Consider the following 15,771-nt stretch of genomic DNA (forward strand, 5'->3'; position numbering starts at 1 on the left):
CAAATCTATCCACATCGGTCTAGACCACTTGCTTGACATCAACCACTCTTGGTTTTACATTAATTAACAATAAATGATTTACTTTTAATTAAAATTAATGTAATTTACCATAATTACATTAATTTACTATAATTACATCACATTGATTAATAGTAAATAATTTACATTAGTTCATATTAATTTATTGTTATTGTAAATAACTAATTTACTATACATTTTTGCAAATCAACAACAATTTCAATAATTTTTGGAAATTATCATCAAATATTGTAATTTATTATTATTTAATTTACTATTAGTTAATTAGTTATAGAAAATTATTAGAATTATAGGGATGGCAATTTTTCTAGTAAAACTAGGACCCTACCTCGCCCCACCCCGAATAGGGTAAGTTTTCTCAGATAGGGACGGGGTTTGCAAATAATTCCCCAAACCCGATGGTAAATTAGTAAAATATTAATATATTTCATATTGATTTTTAAAATACCTCTAAATTTTCCCCATATTCTTATAATCCTAGGATCCCACAATTCCATTGATAAAATACCCCCAATTTGTCATAATCCAATTCTTAAAATACCCCAAATTCACATAATCATATTTGTAAAATATAGACAAATTAGATTGTTTTCAAGTGGTTGCCTCAGGGTGGGGAAATTTTGGGGACTCCCCATCCCTGAGAGGGAATGGGTGCCTCACCTTGAACCCGCCCCACCACTAGGGATGGGGGAAGGATGGGGTAGAGTTTCTTGACTACGGGGATGAGGGACAGGGAGGAGTGCCCCATCCCGTGCATTGCATGGAGCCCCATTAGTATATACTAAAGTAGAGCTTGCCATGTGAGCAGTCCTCTCCTTACTTTCTTACCCAAACCAACCAATTCCAGAGGGGGTGCAAGATTACCTCTAGAAGCACTAGGAGTTGCCACCTAACATGGCTTATCTCCTTTTTTTTTTCTCTCATTTTTATTAAGAAACCAACTATCCCCCACTTTCTCCTAAATTATCTCTATCTCTCCCTAATTCATATTTATCTACTAAATTATCTTTAATTCCTATATATCCTAACCCCAACTTTTCATCTATATCTATCTAAAGAAACTTTCAATTAAAACATTTAAAAATTATTTAAATATTATAATGAAATTAATTTAATAACTTTAAAATATTCATTAAAAACAAAAAAAATTATAATAGGTTTAATAATATTCATATTATTAATAATTTTATATTTTTATGAAATTCATAATGAAATTATGTAATAATAATATAAATTATAATTTTATGGATTGTTCAATTTAATAACTAGATAATATTTTTAAAACATAAATAAAAAATTATTTAAATAACAAAATATTAAAAATAGCTAAAAAATTATTTACAAAATGTTTAAAATTACATAAGAGTAGTATAATAGTTAGAATAGATTTCATAACTATTCTAACAAAATGTTAAAAATAACAGAATTATGTAATAAAATTTAAAAAAAATCCTTAAGAGTAGTATGATAGTTAGAATAGATTTCATAACTTTTGAATTAATAATAAATTTATATTTGACAAAATTAATAACGAAATTATGTGATAATAGTATAAATTATAATTTCATGGATTATTAAATTAAAAAAAAAACAAAAATTTTAAATTTTAAATAATGGTATTATTTAAAAAATTAAATAATATTAATAACTAAATCATATCTTATATATTATTTGAAAACAAAAAATAGATTAAATAACAAATTATGTTATTACTTAAAAAAAATTATCAAAAGCACAAAAGTAATTATAACTAGCGGGGTGCCATGTGATGCACGAGATGTGGCACCCTTCCCTATCCCACGCCCCCGTAGTCAAGACATTGTACCCCATCCCTGGTAGTGGGGCGGGTTGGAGGCGAGGAACCCATTACACGTTAGGGGTAAGGAATCCCCAAAATTTCCCTACCCTCATGCAACCACAAAAAAATAATATAATTTTTGGATATTTTACAAATAGGATTATGGGAATTTGGGGTATTTTAGGAATTGGATTATGACAATTTAGTGATATTTTATAAATGGGATCCTAGGATTGAATAATATGAAGAAAAACTTAAGAAAAATTTTTAAAGTCAATATTAAATTTATTGAAATTTTACTAATTTACCATCAAGTTTTGGGAATTATATGCAAACATTGTCCCTTCCCTGTCCCTGATTTGGAGCAAAAATATTTTCCCCATCCTCACCTTGTCTCTTCCCTTCCCTATTTAAGATTCGAGAAAACTTGCCTCGTTCAGGGTGGGGCAGGGTATTATTTATGTTTTATATATCGTTTTTAATAAGTATTTATGTTTTGTATACTGTTTTAAATAAATTTTAAATTTTTTTCATTATAAAAAATTGAACACTAAATCATATCTTAAACATTATTTAAAAAACAAAAATTAGGTAACAAAGTTCTATAATAGATAAGAAGAATATAAAATTTAAATAAATGAAAAAAATAAATATCATTGAAATAGTGGAAGTAGATTAAATAACTTATAGGTGTTAAAGCTTTTTAATTTTATTAGTTATTTATTGTATTTTTTATATAAATATATTTTCAATAATTGTGTATTTTTGCTATAGGTTTTCAATATTTATTGTAGATTAAACTATTGTTATTTGTTAGAGATTAGACTATTAATTTAGTTGAAATTAGGAGTTTTCACTAGGCAATTCAGTTAGGTTGGAGATTGTTTGGCTAGCTAAAATAATCTAGTCGGGTTAGGGAGTTGGTCACTCAAAATTGGTTGACCAACCATTAGTGAAAACTAACCATTGGTTAATTAATAAATGTTCACATTTTTAATGTTTAGTGTAATTTACATTAACAATTGAAATTTAATAAATTTTTACAATAATTATTTATTCATAAAAGATATTATTAATTGGCGTAATTTACTAAAAGTCAATAATTATAGGTAACAATTATCAAATAATTCATTGAAACTCTTTAACTAATAATCTGTAATTTTTAAAATAAATAATAATTAAAAAATTAGGAAATTAATCTAGGAAAATATTCTCCAAAACTATTTAAATAATAGTCCATTATTATTATTAAACTAAATAATTATTAAAAATTAGGAAATTAATCTATTATAAATTGTTTCATATTTTTAAATAACAATCCATTATTTTTGGGAAAATTCCACTTTAGTACCCTAAACTTTGGGGGTAGTGTCAAGTTAGTACCCGAACTTTCAAATGTGTCACTATAGTACCTAAACTTTCAAAAAAATGTGAAGTTGGTCACTGCCGTTAACCGACTGTCAGTTATCTATTGAAAATATCAAAACTACCATTCAAAAGAAGACACTATTTCATTATCTTCTACCTTTAAATCTGAAACACATTCTTGTCTAGTTATTTCTTTGCTTTTAATTACCGTTTCCCTCTATCATATTTCATGTTATTTATCTCTTTTTCTTTGAAGATAACCGGTTCATTCTCAAGGTGGTAGATAATGAACAATGTCTTCTTTTGAATGGTAGTTTTGACATTTTCAACAAATAACTAATGGTCAGTAAATGGTAGGGACCAACTAGACACTTTTTGAAAGTTTAGGTACTTCAATGACATGTTTAGAAGTTCGGGTATTAACTTGACACTACCTCAAAAGTTCGAGATACTAAAGTGGAATCTTCCCATTATTTCAATAAATAATTATGAAATAATTTTGAAAAGTTTATAAAATCTGTCCACATCGATCTAGACCACTTGTTTGACTTCAACCACTCTTGGCTTTACATTAATTAACAATAAATGATTTACTTTTAATTAAAACCAATGTAATTTACCATAGTTGCATTAATTTACTATAATTACATCACATTGATTAATAGTAAACAATTTAGGGTAATCAACAGCAAATTCAATAATTTTTGAAAATTATCAAAAAATTTTATAATTTATTGTTATTTAATTAATTATAGAAAATTGTTAGAAATCGTAGGGATGGCAATTTTCCCTATAAAACTAAGGCTCTACCCTGCCCCACCCTGAATGGGGCAAGTCATCTTGAATTTTAGATAGGGATGGTGAAGAGATAGAGTGGGGAAGGGGAAAATATTTTTACTCCAAATTAGGGATGAGGAAGGGAAGGGGGAAATCTTTTTGCTCCAAATCAGGGACGGGTTTTACAAATAATTCCCCAAACTCGATGGTAAATTAGTAAAATATCAATATATTTAATATTGATTTTTAAAATATCTCTAAGTTTTCATCATATTCTTATAATTCTAAGATCCCACAATTCCATTTATAAAATACCTCTAAATTGACATAATCGAAATCTTAAAATACTTCCAAATTTCCATAATCTTATTTGTAAAATATCCACAAATTAGATTGTTTTTAGGTGGTTGCCTCGGGTTGAAAAAATTTAGGGATTCCCCATCCCCAACAGGGAGTGGGTGCCTCACCTTGAACCCGCCCCACCACCGGGGCAGTGTAGGGATGGTGTAGAGTGTCTTGATTACGAGGGTGAGGGACAGGGAGGAATGCCCCATCCCGTGCATTGCACGGGCCCCCGGTTGTTATACAAATTAAAGATGTAAAATTCTAAATCTAAAGTGTTTTGGGAGGATGAGTTAAAGATAAGTTTTGACTCACCTACATAAAAAATATAAGCTATGTTTGTTGAAAGTTGGCTTAATTGTCAAACAAGTCAGACAAGAGTGAGACAATATGGCAAGAAGACTGGATTCTCTGCAAGCAAAAACTCTGTACAAACTCTCAAAGCATGGAAATCCAATTGCACATTGAAACATCTCCTCATGAATTTAACATACATATATGAGAGATAGTCCCAAATGTGAGTTTGGATGCTATGTGCACAGTTTTAGCTTGCAAGAGAAATCCAAACTCCCTCGCAAAACACTCTCAATATGTTTTAAACTGAAGTTAATAGCCCTTCAATTAGCTGATAGATTCTCTGGCTTTTTCATTAAAAATAGAGTATAGAACTATAGATTGCCTGTGTGGCTTCAAATGGACAGCCAGAAGCCGTTGTGCTTCAACCCTCCCAAATGAGCACAAGGATTCGGCATTGCTGAAGATAAAATTCAAAATGAATAAACCTGTTAAGGGTCCACTTGGGAAAGTAAATTTCTCAATTCAATATATGCATTTATGGCTTCCCGAGTTTTTTTTTATCAAACATAGCTGCATGGCTTTCCATGTGAAACTTATCCTGCAATGCTGAAAGCCACTGCATAAACGGGCACTAACATATTATAAATTCATTAATATGAAGCCATGCAGGCTTGAAAGAGAGCCGGATAACCCATTAGTGGGCTGATGTCCAATTCTTAATGGGCTAAGCTCAGTCCAAAAATTCAGTACAAAGGGAAGGCTTAGGCTTTATTGGAAGATCTTAGAGTTAGGTTTGGGCTGCATTTTTCACTGTTAGAACAGAGTGGAACCTAATTTTTACACATACTTTTTGTTCTTAAAATAGAGGGGAACGTACGGGTGCAACTTGGGTCAGATTGGGTTGAGTAGGACGAGATCTGCATATAATCGAAATTTTGAATTTCCTATGGGATACCCAACTTCCACCCTTGATTCAGTGTTCGTTGTTTGGGATGTAAGGCTGCAACTTGGGCCGGGTTGGCCGAATCTAACCCAACCCTGGCCGGCAGGTTGATGTTTGGATTAGGGTTAGAGTTAACCCCTTGGACAACCCAACTCAACCCGAAATTAATTCTATATTATATGTCATGTATAAATATATGTTTAGATGCATGATAGTTGACCACATACTATCATGTCTTTCTTTTAAAATAATCACTTCACTTAATCATAATCGTAAAGGCTAAAACCTTAATAACATATATATTTTATGTCATTTTGTTCTTCATTTCCTCTCTACTATTTTGCCACCCATAAAAGATCTATCATAAAGCATAATTCATAATAAAATTATAGTCATTTTAAACACTTATTTTTCTGAACTTTGTACTAAAAGACCAATAAAAACATAAATAAACAAATACTAACAAAACATACGATTAATATATGAAATGAAATTTGATGAGGGACAATTTGGCCCGATCAGTAATGCAACAACACGTGGAGCGACCCATCGATCTGATGACACATCGACTCCCTCATGACACCTCAGCAGTCCAAGTCACTTCGAGCACCTCGTTCAATTAGCTAAGACCGGGGTCCTGAGGAGTTCGCACGTACCGACCTACCAAGGTGCCACGTAGCCCTCTTCTAGAAGCTAGCTAGCTGCCTCCGACCTCTTCAGGATCATGCCGCATGTCAATAGACCTTATCCTTATCCCGTCCGGATCGAAGGGCCCGGATAAGGCTTATCAACTTACATGGAGTCCATCTTCAAATGCGGAACGGACCCCGAGTTATGTGGGTTGGTGATCTTGGACACGTTTCATGAGGCCCACGACAACTCGCCTATATAAGGGCATTGCTTCCATCCCCACAAGGTACACACGACTTAGCTCTCTCATTAGCATTCAAAGCCATCAACTCTCTAAAAAAGCTCTTCGCTAACTTTAGCATCGGAGTGCCCACACCAGGTAAAGTACCTCGGGACCTTTGATCTTACTTTCTTGTATTTTGACATGGCCACATAACAGATTGACATCTGAGTTGCCTTCCAGCAAGGAATGACCAGATCACACAACATCAATTGGCACTATTTGTGAGATCTAGTAACAAAAAGCCTAGTTCTACTCTATTCATTCAATAATCCAATGGCTTCATCAAGCAACAATCAGATTGCCAACAACAACAACAACAACAACATGCAAGTCACTGGGGGGCAAGAGTAGCCTGTAACCCAACCTGAAGTGCCCTTAGTGATCATCAGGTAGTTCACTATGCCCCTAACTCTGCCCGGAGTACCAGCTGTGCCAAACCCAACCTTCCCACTGCACCAGGTGAACGCCCCTCTCCTATCGGTTGAGCCATTTGTGGTTCTTGTAGGGATCGACGTGCGACAGTTTCACGAATTGGTACAATATGTCTGCAGTATGAATCTTTAGATGTTGACATGGGAGGAAAGGTTTTCTGCCCTAGTACAGTAGCAACCATAGTCAAGGTTCAAAATATCGATATGCCCGATACGCCGGTATGGGCGTATCGGGCAAATTGATACTATTTTTTTTATTTTTTATTTCTAAAATTGGTTCAGGGGGCTGGTTTAGGGATCCTCTACCCCCTGAACCAGTCAGACCCCCGATACACCCACTATAGGGGTGTATCGGTGGGGTCCCGGAACAATACGTGTTGATACTTTGAACCTTGACCACAGTAGCAGCAACAACCACATCAGCCACAACCACCACAACAGAACGTGAACATGAACCAACAACAGCAAAACCTAAATGCGAATCGAGATCCTCTGAACTAGCAGAATGTAAGCCAGAACAACCAACAGCTAGGCGACCATCATCCTGGTGTTAGAAACTAGGACCATGTTCCGTACCCACCTCGTCTCCCTAACAACCAAAACTAGGTCCCAGTGGAAGAGCACAGTAGAGCCGTGACACCAGTTGATAAAGAAGGAAACAGTACCATCGAGGTGTCAAAGAGGAGGCCTTGCCGATGTTCACGTCGCAACACTAGAAAAAGCCACCTCACTCCCACCAACAACGAGGAGGCTGAGAAAAAGGAAGAAGTAAGTTAGGTTGTCGCATAGCTAGCAGCACCACGTGTGACCCAGACCTCATCACTAGCACTAAAGATTCTTACGGCCCCATGGCCTAAGTACTTCAAAGCCCCAATCATGGAATTGTATGATGGTATGACCGACCCAGTGGATCACATTGATAGCTTCCAAATCTTGATGCAGCTTCATGGGGTGAATGACGCAAGCCTCTATATAGCCTTCTCAACGATGTTCCAGGGTACAACTCCGATGTGGTACTCAGGATTACCTACGGGCTTGATCAAGAGTTGCAATTAGTGCGCGGATCTGTTCACTATGCATTTTGCCACTAGTAAGAGGTGCCCCAAGTCTGCGACCCGTCTATTGAATGTCGTCCAGCGGCCAAACGAGAGTATCCGAGATTATACTAAAAGGTTCAACCTTGAGCGTCTCTAGATTCCAAACCTCAACCCGACAATACAGCTCACTACAGGGGTGAATGGCGTCTACCACCCTGACTTATGTTGGGAGATTGAGTTGAACCCCCAAACCTCTATGGAGGTGTTCCTCACCAAAGAAAATAAGTTCACAAAGGTGGAGGCGTTGGGATCCCAATTAGAGCTACAACTGTCTAAGAAGAGAAAGTGGCTAGAAGAAGAAGTGGGGAGTAGTAAGCAATGACGAAGAAGAAAGTCATCGAAGAGAAGTCGGTCACCCTACAGCAGGTGAAGTAGATCACCAAGAAAGATTAAATCACCACATCAGAGTTCCAAATCAGGTTGGTGATCTAGAACCTTACCGGTCCTGACTCGGAACTACACTGCCCTGAATGCAAAGTGTAGACACCCCATTTTTGTGCTCTTCATTCTTTCTACAACACTTTGAGCTTCAAACATTCTTCAACTAACCTCTCAACCAACTTGGGGGTATTTTTGGAATTTTACAAAAATTGGGGCCTCAAGAACCCAAGACCATAGGTACATAGAGGCTAGAAATCCAAATCCAATGACACCAAGATCACCCAAATCTGATACCGTTTACCCCTTCATCTTAAGACCCAAAGCCAAAAATGATTCCAATCGTCCGATCAGAGTCATTTTGATCCTGAACCTCATTTCACATCAAAACAGAAATCCGAGACCATAGGTACGTAGATCCCAAAAATCTAAATTTGACGACACGAAGATCACCCAAATCCAACACTGTTTACCCCTTCATCCCAAGACCCGAAACTAGAATTGATTTTGATCGCCTAATTGAAATCATTTTGATACCGAACCTCATTTCATATCAAATCCAAAATCAGAGACCATAGATACGTAGAGCCCAAAAAATCCAAATCCAACGATATTAAGATCACCCTAGTCCGACACTGTTTACCCCATCATCCTAAGACCCGAAACCAGAATTGATTCCGATCATCCGATCAGAGTCATTTTGATCCTAAACCTCATTTTATGTTAAATCAGAAATCCAAAACAATTGGTACGTAGAGTCCAAAAATTCAAATCCGACGACACCAAGATCACCCAAATCCGACACCGTTTACCCCTTCATCTCAAGACCCAAAGCCTGAACCAATTCTGGTCGTCTGATCATGATCATCTTTGATCCTGAACCCCATGCCTCGTGAAATCTGAAATCCAACCTTTTAGATGGATGGAACTCGGAATTTCGAGTCCAACGATACCAAGATCGTCCAATTCCAACACCGTTAACCTCTCCATCTTAAGACCCGAAGCTAGACTCGATATGGGCTCTCCGTTTTGAATCATCTTCACAACAACTTTGAGCCTAGGGCATTCCACGACCAAAACTTCCTCTCAGCCTCTAAAAACATTTTAAAAATCTAAGATTTGACCAACTAAGAGCCTCCAATCAATCAAGCCAATCACCTAAACTTGGAATGCACAATATAGGTAAATTGGTGAAATTTTCCACTCTTTGTCTTGATTGATTGAGAGGATGTCTCCCAAAGTTGTCTTGACAGCCCATTCTCTCAATCAATCTCCTTCCAAAAACCCTTTAAACCGCAGGCATTGAGCTTTCTAGTTTCCTAATCTCAGCCCTTAATTCCCTTCTACAATCCACCCCAAAAATCTATAAATACCACATGTTTCTCACATCCTAGACACAATCTAACCTAGATACAAGCTAGCTTAGGGAGAAAGATCAACTCCCACAGCCATTACCCACGTCCCAAAGCCTCCCCACTCACTCTCCAGCATCCCTAGAGTTCCTCCATATCAGTTTGAAGTCAAAATACACCCTTGGGTCGTGCCTCAATTTAAGAGAAGAAGTCTGAAGCCTTTTTGAAACAATATCACTGTAGTAGAAATTTACAAGCATTCAGCAGTCGTTCCACTCCATTTGGGCTACATAACCAATGTCCTTGCTCCACCAAAATAAATCAAAGTTCATTCTAAAGCTTGGGAATCACTCAAAGAGAACAAAGAATCCAAAAAAGTGCAGCAAGAGTGGGAATATTCGAAATCAATGGTTTTGGTTGCATGTTTGAAAATTGCTGAATGTTACGTACGTTTGGAGTAGTAAGGCAATCTTCGCAAGTCATTTCCAAGGTGCGTTTTCTTTATTTGAATGGATACCCTTTGCAGATTGTTTTTTAACTAACAGCTATGCACGTTATAGTAGAGTGCACTATTAGGTATATGAAGATGAACAGAAATTTACTCCAATTTATTTTCTTGTTTTATGTCTTCTTTTTAAATATCTTGTGGTTTTAGTTGATTACAGTTAAGGTTAGTCCATAACGTGTCGTTTAGCCCCTTGCACTTATTACTTATGTTTGTGTATTTGATTATCATAATAAGATATTAGTTTTTTTTTTTTTGTCCTTTTAGCAATTGGTCCCACCATTGGAAGTTTGCATTAGAATCATTTTACATCCCATGATAAGTCTTCACATGCATCAAACATTTATATCCTTCATGAAAGCCCATGATAGATAAAGATCTATTAGATGCCTCACCATTCATATAATGCATCAAACATTTAGTAACAAAACATTCAATCTCACAAATCAGTGACTTCATTCCAAATCCCACCATCCATGGTCACCATTCATGCCCTCACCAATCATACCATGCATCAAACATTTAGTAATAGGACAATCTCACAAGTAAGTGACTTCCTTCCAAATCCCTCCATCCATGGTCACCATTTGCATAGTCATTGCATACTTAGGCACATAATCCAATACATGTTTTAGAATATATGTATATCTACTTTTTTATATTGCTTCTCACAATTCCAACACATGCAGCTAGCTAGTTTCAATAATTTCAAATCTTTGTCTTAGTTCGTTTATTAGTCTTTTGTTGACTTACTCCTTTTTCTTGCAATTTGGAAATTGTTTGGACCATTAGTTTAATTAAATAATTTATTTTATCCATCATTTTCTTAATTGCTTTTCTCATTTTAGCATTATCTTGTTATTTATGGCTAAACCTTTTTTTTGTGCTATTAGTTAGCTAATTTATCTTTCTAAGCCCAAATTTATTAAGTCTTCCTTGGAATACTGGTGAAGTAGAGGCCAATTCAACCGGGTGTGTGTGGGGTGCCTAACACTTCCCCACACTGTGCCTTGGTCCCCGGACCCTAAGAATCTCATCCCCATTGGGTAACGAGTCACTAAGAAAACAAATTGTTTTTCTTGAAAAATCTTGGATTTTCCTAAATTCCCAATTCCAAAAATTTAGGTGGCGACTCCATCCATATCCATATTTTTCCATCCCCCTCCGGATAGGGTAACCACACAAAGAGGGGCGAGATCCTGATGTAGATTAAAACTACCAAGTAAGTGAGATGGCAGCTAACGGTGAAAGGTGACCCTACCAACTGTAACCCAAATAAATACTACCATTTTCATCGTGACATCGACTACAATACAGAGCATTTCCAGAATTTGAAAGATGAGATCGAGGAGCTGATCTGTCACGACTACTTGAGACAATTCATCAAGCACGATGAGAGAGATGTTTGGCCTACAGACCAACTCAGGGAAGCACCAGAATCGAGCAAGTGACAAGATCATGATCAACCATGTTAGGATCCACCATCACCAGAGAGGTCGATTCGTGGGGTGATCAACATGATCACTGGAGGTTCAATCGTAGCAAGTTGTAGTACAGCACGCGAGGAAGAATGCAGCTTGGGAGCTAGAGCACAAGGAAGAGGACCCGTCGAAGCGCCCTTAGGTGGAGTAGGTTATTAACTTTACCGAGGATGAGGCTTGTGGGATCCAATATCCGCACGATGATGCCCTCGTTGTCAAAATGATTATTAGCAACTTCGGGGTAAAGCGAATTCTAGTCGACTCCAAGAGCTCGATAGACATCCTTTTCCTAGAGGCTTTTGAGAAGATGTAATTGGAGCGAAAGGACTTGCAACTAGCAGATGTACCACTTGTCGGCTTCAACGGAGACGTGGTGAGGCCCTTAGGCCGAATCAAAGTGCCAGTTGTAGCAGTGTCAGAGCCCAATGTAATCCTGTTCAAGCACACCTTCTTGGTGGTCACCACCCTGCCCCTCTACAACACAATCTTAGGTCAGCCCATCTTGTATGCACTTCACATGGTGGTGTCGACCTACTACCTCTCGATGAAGTTCCCGACGAGGTATGGAGTAGGGGTCGTATAGGGCGACCAATTGGTGCCACGGAAGTGCTACGTCGCAGCACTGTAGGGCAAAGGGAATTTGGCAGATGACGTCGAGCTAGAGCCACCCCCTGAGCACAAAGATGAGCGAGATCAACCTTGGTTGCAATTGGTAACCTTTTTACTTAATAATTTAGATGTTTTTGCATGGTTGATAGTAGAAATGCCCAGAGAGGTGGATGGTAGTAGATGAGGAGATCGAGAAGCTTCTTGCAATAGACTTTGTTAGAGAAGTTCAGTACTCGAATTGGGTAGCCAATCCTGTGCTCGTAAAAAAAGCTAATGGCAAGTGGTGCATGTATGTCGACTACACCAATCTCAACAAAGTCTAGCTATAGGATAGTTTCCTGCTCACAAGAATAAACCGCCTGGTAGATGTAACCTCAAGGCACGAGTTGCTGAGCTTCATGGGCGCTTACTTTAGCTATAATTAGATTTGGATGGAATTAGATGACCAGGAAAAAACAACTTTTGTAACTGAGTTAGGGCTATAGTGTTATAAGGTTATGCCTTTTGAACTAAAAAATGCTAGAGCAACTTTTCAACGTCTTGTAAATAAAGCTTTGCTCCTTTGATTGTAAATAAAATAGACTGTTATGTTGATGACATGGTCGTGAAGACCTAGCTTTCAATTCTCTTGTGGATGATTTAAATATCGTTTTTTAAATCTTAAAAAAGTTTAACATGAAACTCAATCCAAACAAGTGTGTCTTCGGGGTCACGTTGGGCAAATTCTTTGGCTACATAGTGCACTGACGTGACATTAGAGCTAACTTAGACAAAATCTAGGCAATCCTAGACATGAGACCACCTAGGTCAATAAAAGAGGTACAAAAATTAATAGGTTGAATTTCCACCCTAAACCGGTTTATGCTTAAGTCATTTGGGTGGTGCTTCCCTTTTTCAAAGCAATTAAAAAGAATGAAGACTTTGAGTGGACTGAGCAATTCCAACTCGCATTTGACGAGTTTAAAAGGTACCTAAGTTCACCACCAATGTTAACCCGACCTGAGCCAAGAGACGAATTAAAACTCTACCTCTCTGCGAATGATGAGATAGTGAGCTCCTTACTAATAAGAAAGGTAGACCAGGTGCAATGACCGGTCTACCATATAAGCAAATTATTGAATGTAGCTGAGACTAGGTACCTAGACATCGAGAAGTTGGCCTTCACCTTAGTTGAGACCAGGTACCTAGATTTTGAGAAATTGACCTCTAAGATATGTTCTTCAGAAGCCCGAGGTCTCAGGATGGTTGATGAAGTGGGCAATTGAGCTGAGTGAATATGACATCCAGTTTGAGTCGTGCCTAGCAATTAATGTGTAGGTCTTTGCCAAGTGTACATTTAGTACATCGGCCCCTAGGGGGACTAAGCCTGTTAACACGTTGGAGGCATCAAGCAGCACGACCCTCGCCTTGGCTTGGGATGAGGATTTCTGGATCCTCCACATTGATGGCTCGTCTAACCAGCGAGGAAGTGGAGTTGGGGTAATACTCTATGGGCCTAGCGAGGTGAAGTTGGAGTACGCTCTTTGGTTTGTGTTCGAGGCATCGAACAACGAAGTAGAGTATGGGGCATTAATAGTCGGGCTGACTTTGGTGAGGAAGATCGGCATGAAGCACGTCGTGGTGTGTAGTGATTCTCAACTAGTTGTGAACCAGGTGAATGTGTAATACAAGGCTCAAGAGCCTGTCATGTTGGCTATTTGGCCAAGGTGAGAGAGTTTCTGCCCAACTTCCACTTTTGGTATAAGCAACAAATACTGAGGATAGTGAATGCAGAGGCCGATGCGCTTTCAAAGCTGGCCAGTGCAACCGATGTCACAAAGAGGATGGTCTATATCAAAGACCTGCCATGACCTAGTATTGAGAGGGTGGTAGAAGAGGTTGCTCCTGTGTTGATAGTAGAACTAAGCTAAATGGATCCACTTGTCCATTGTCTACTCCACAGGACCCTATCAGCAAATCGCGACGCAGCTTAGAAGGTATAGTGTCAGTCAGCTCGCCATGTCCTTATTGGCGAGGAGCTCTATAAGAGATCCTTCACACTTCCTTACCTGTACTGCTTGAGACTTTCAGAGGCAAGCCATGTGCTACATGAGATCCATGAACGCCTCTATGGAGGACACCTGGGGGCAGGGCGCTCACTCAAAAAGCGCTAAGGCAAGGCTACTATTGGCCTACAATGAAGGTGGAAATGTGATAACTGCCAAAGGCACACCAACATACCTCACTAACCCACCACCGATCTCAAGTATCTAACCAGCCTGTGGCCTTTCACCCAGTAAGGAATAGACATTCTTGGCCCATTCCCGTCGATGACCAAGCAGAGAAGGTTCTTGGTCGTGGCAGTCGATTACTTTACTAAGTGGGTGGAGGTCGAGCCACTAGTGATAATCACAGCCTAGAATGTACATAACTTCTTATGGAAGAACATAGTGTGTAGATTTAAACTCTCGAAGGTGCTGATATTCGACAATATGAAGCAGTTTGAAGACAAAGTTCTAGAACTGGTGTACCGAGATGGGAATCCAATAAAAGTTACTTCGGTAGCACATTTATAGGCAAATGGATAGACCGAGGTGATGAACACAACAATTCTCTTTGAACTCAAAGCTTGGCTTTCCCGAGCCAAGGGTTTGTAGGTAGATGAGCTGCTTAGTGTCTTTTGGGCCTATCAGGCTGCAATGAAAACAATGGCCGGAGAGACCCCATTCAACTTAAAGTATGGTATGGAAATTGTCATCCTTGTCGAGATCGATTTACTGACCTTATGGTTAGAGGCGTATGACGAGGAGGCCAATGACGACAAGCTACGGGCCAACCTTGACTTGGTAGAAGAAGTGCGTGACCTGGTCTATATTCGGACTACAATGAGTAGCTCGATACTATAATGCCTATGTCAAGAGACACCATTTTTGTGTTGGCGACCTTGTACTCTAGAAGGTTATGGTTCCTAAGTCCTGTATAGGAAAGCTGGGCCCAAATTGGGAAGGTCCTTACAGAGTACGGAGGGTGAGCAGTGAAGGAACGTACGAGCTCAAGATGTTGGAAGGGAGGCAGGTACCTTGTGCCTAGAACGTAGACAACCTAAGAAGGTACTACTTATGAGTTCGAGTGTCAAGCATCCACGACTTTAGTCAAATGATCAAAACCATTCGCCTTGGCGGTCAAGCTGCCCTATGTAGAGCACACATTAGCCAAATTACACTTTAAAGGGGATTCAAAGGGGACGCCACTAAAGGCCCCATGTCCCGACCTAACAATGACCTTGGAGGTCTAACAAAGCCTAGTCGTTTCGACATATAGGCAATTTGGGTCTTTCTTTAATTATGCCTAGTTGGCACATAGGGAGTTCGGGTCATATCCCATACCAAGCCTAGTCACCTCGGCATACAGTTACCTCGGTTTATCCCTTACTACATTTAGTCGCTTTGGAGCTAGGCAACT

Source organism: Nelumbo lutea, chromosome 1, assembly GCF_056320005.1.
Source record: "Nelumbo lutea isolate HS-2025 chromosome 1, American lotus-T2T, whole genome shotgun sequence".
In the NCBI taxonomy this organism is placed as follows: domain Eukaryota; kingdom Viridiplantae; phylum Streptophyta; class Magnoliopsida; order Proteales; family Nelumbonaceae; genus Nelumbo; species Nelumbo lutea.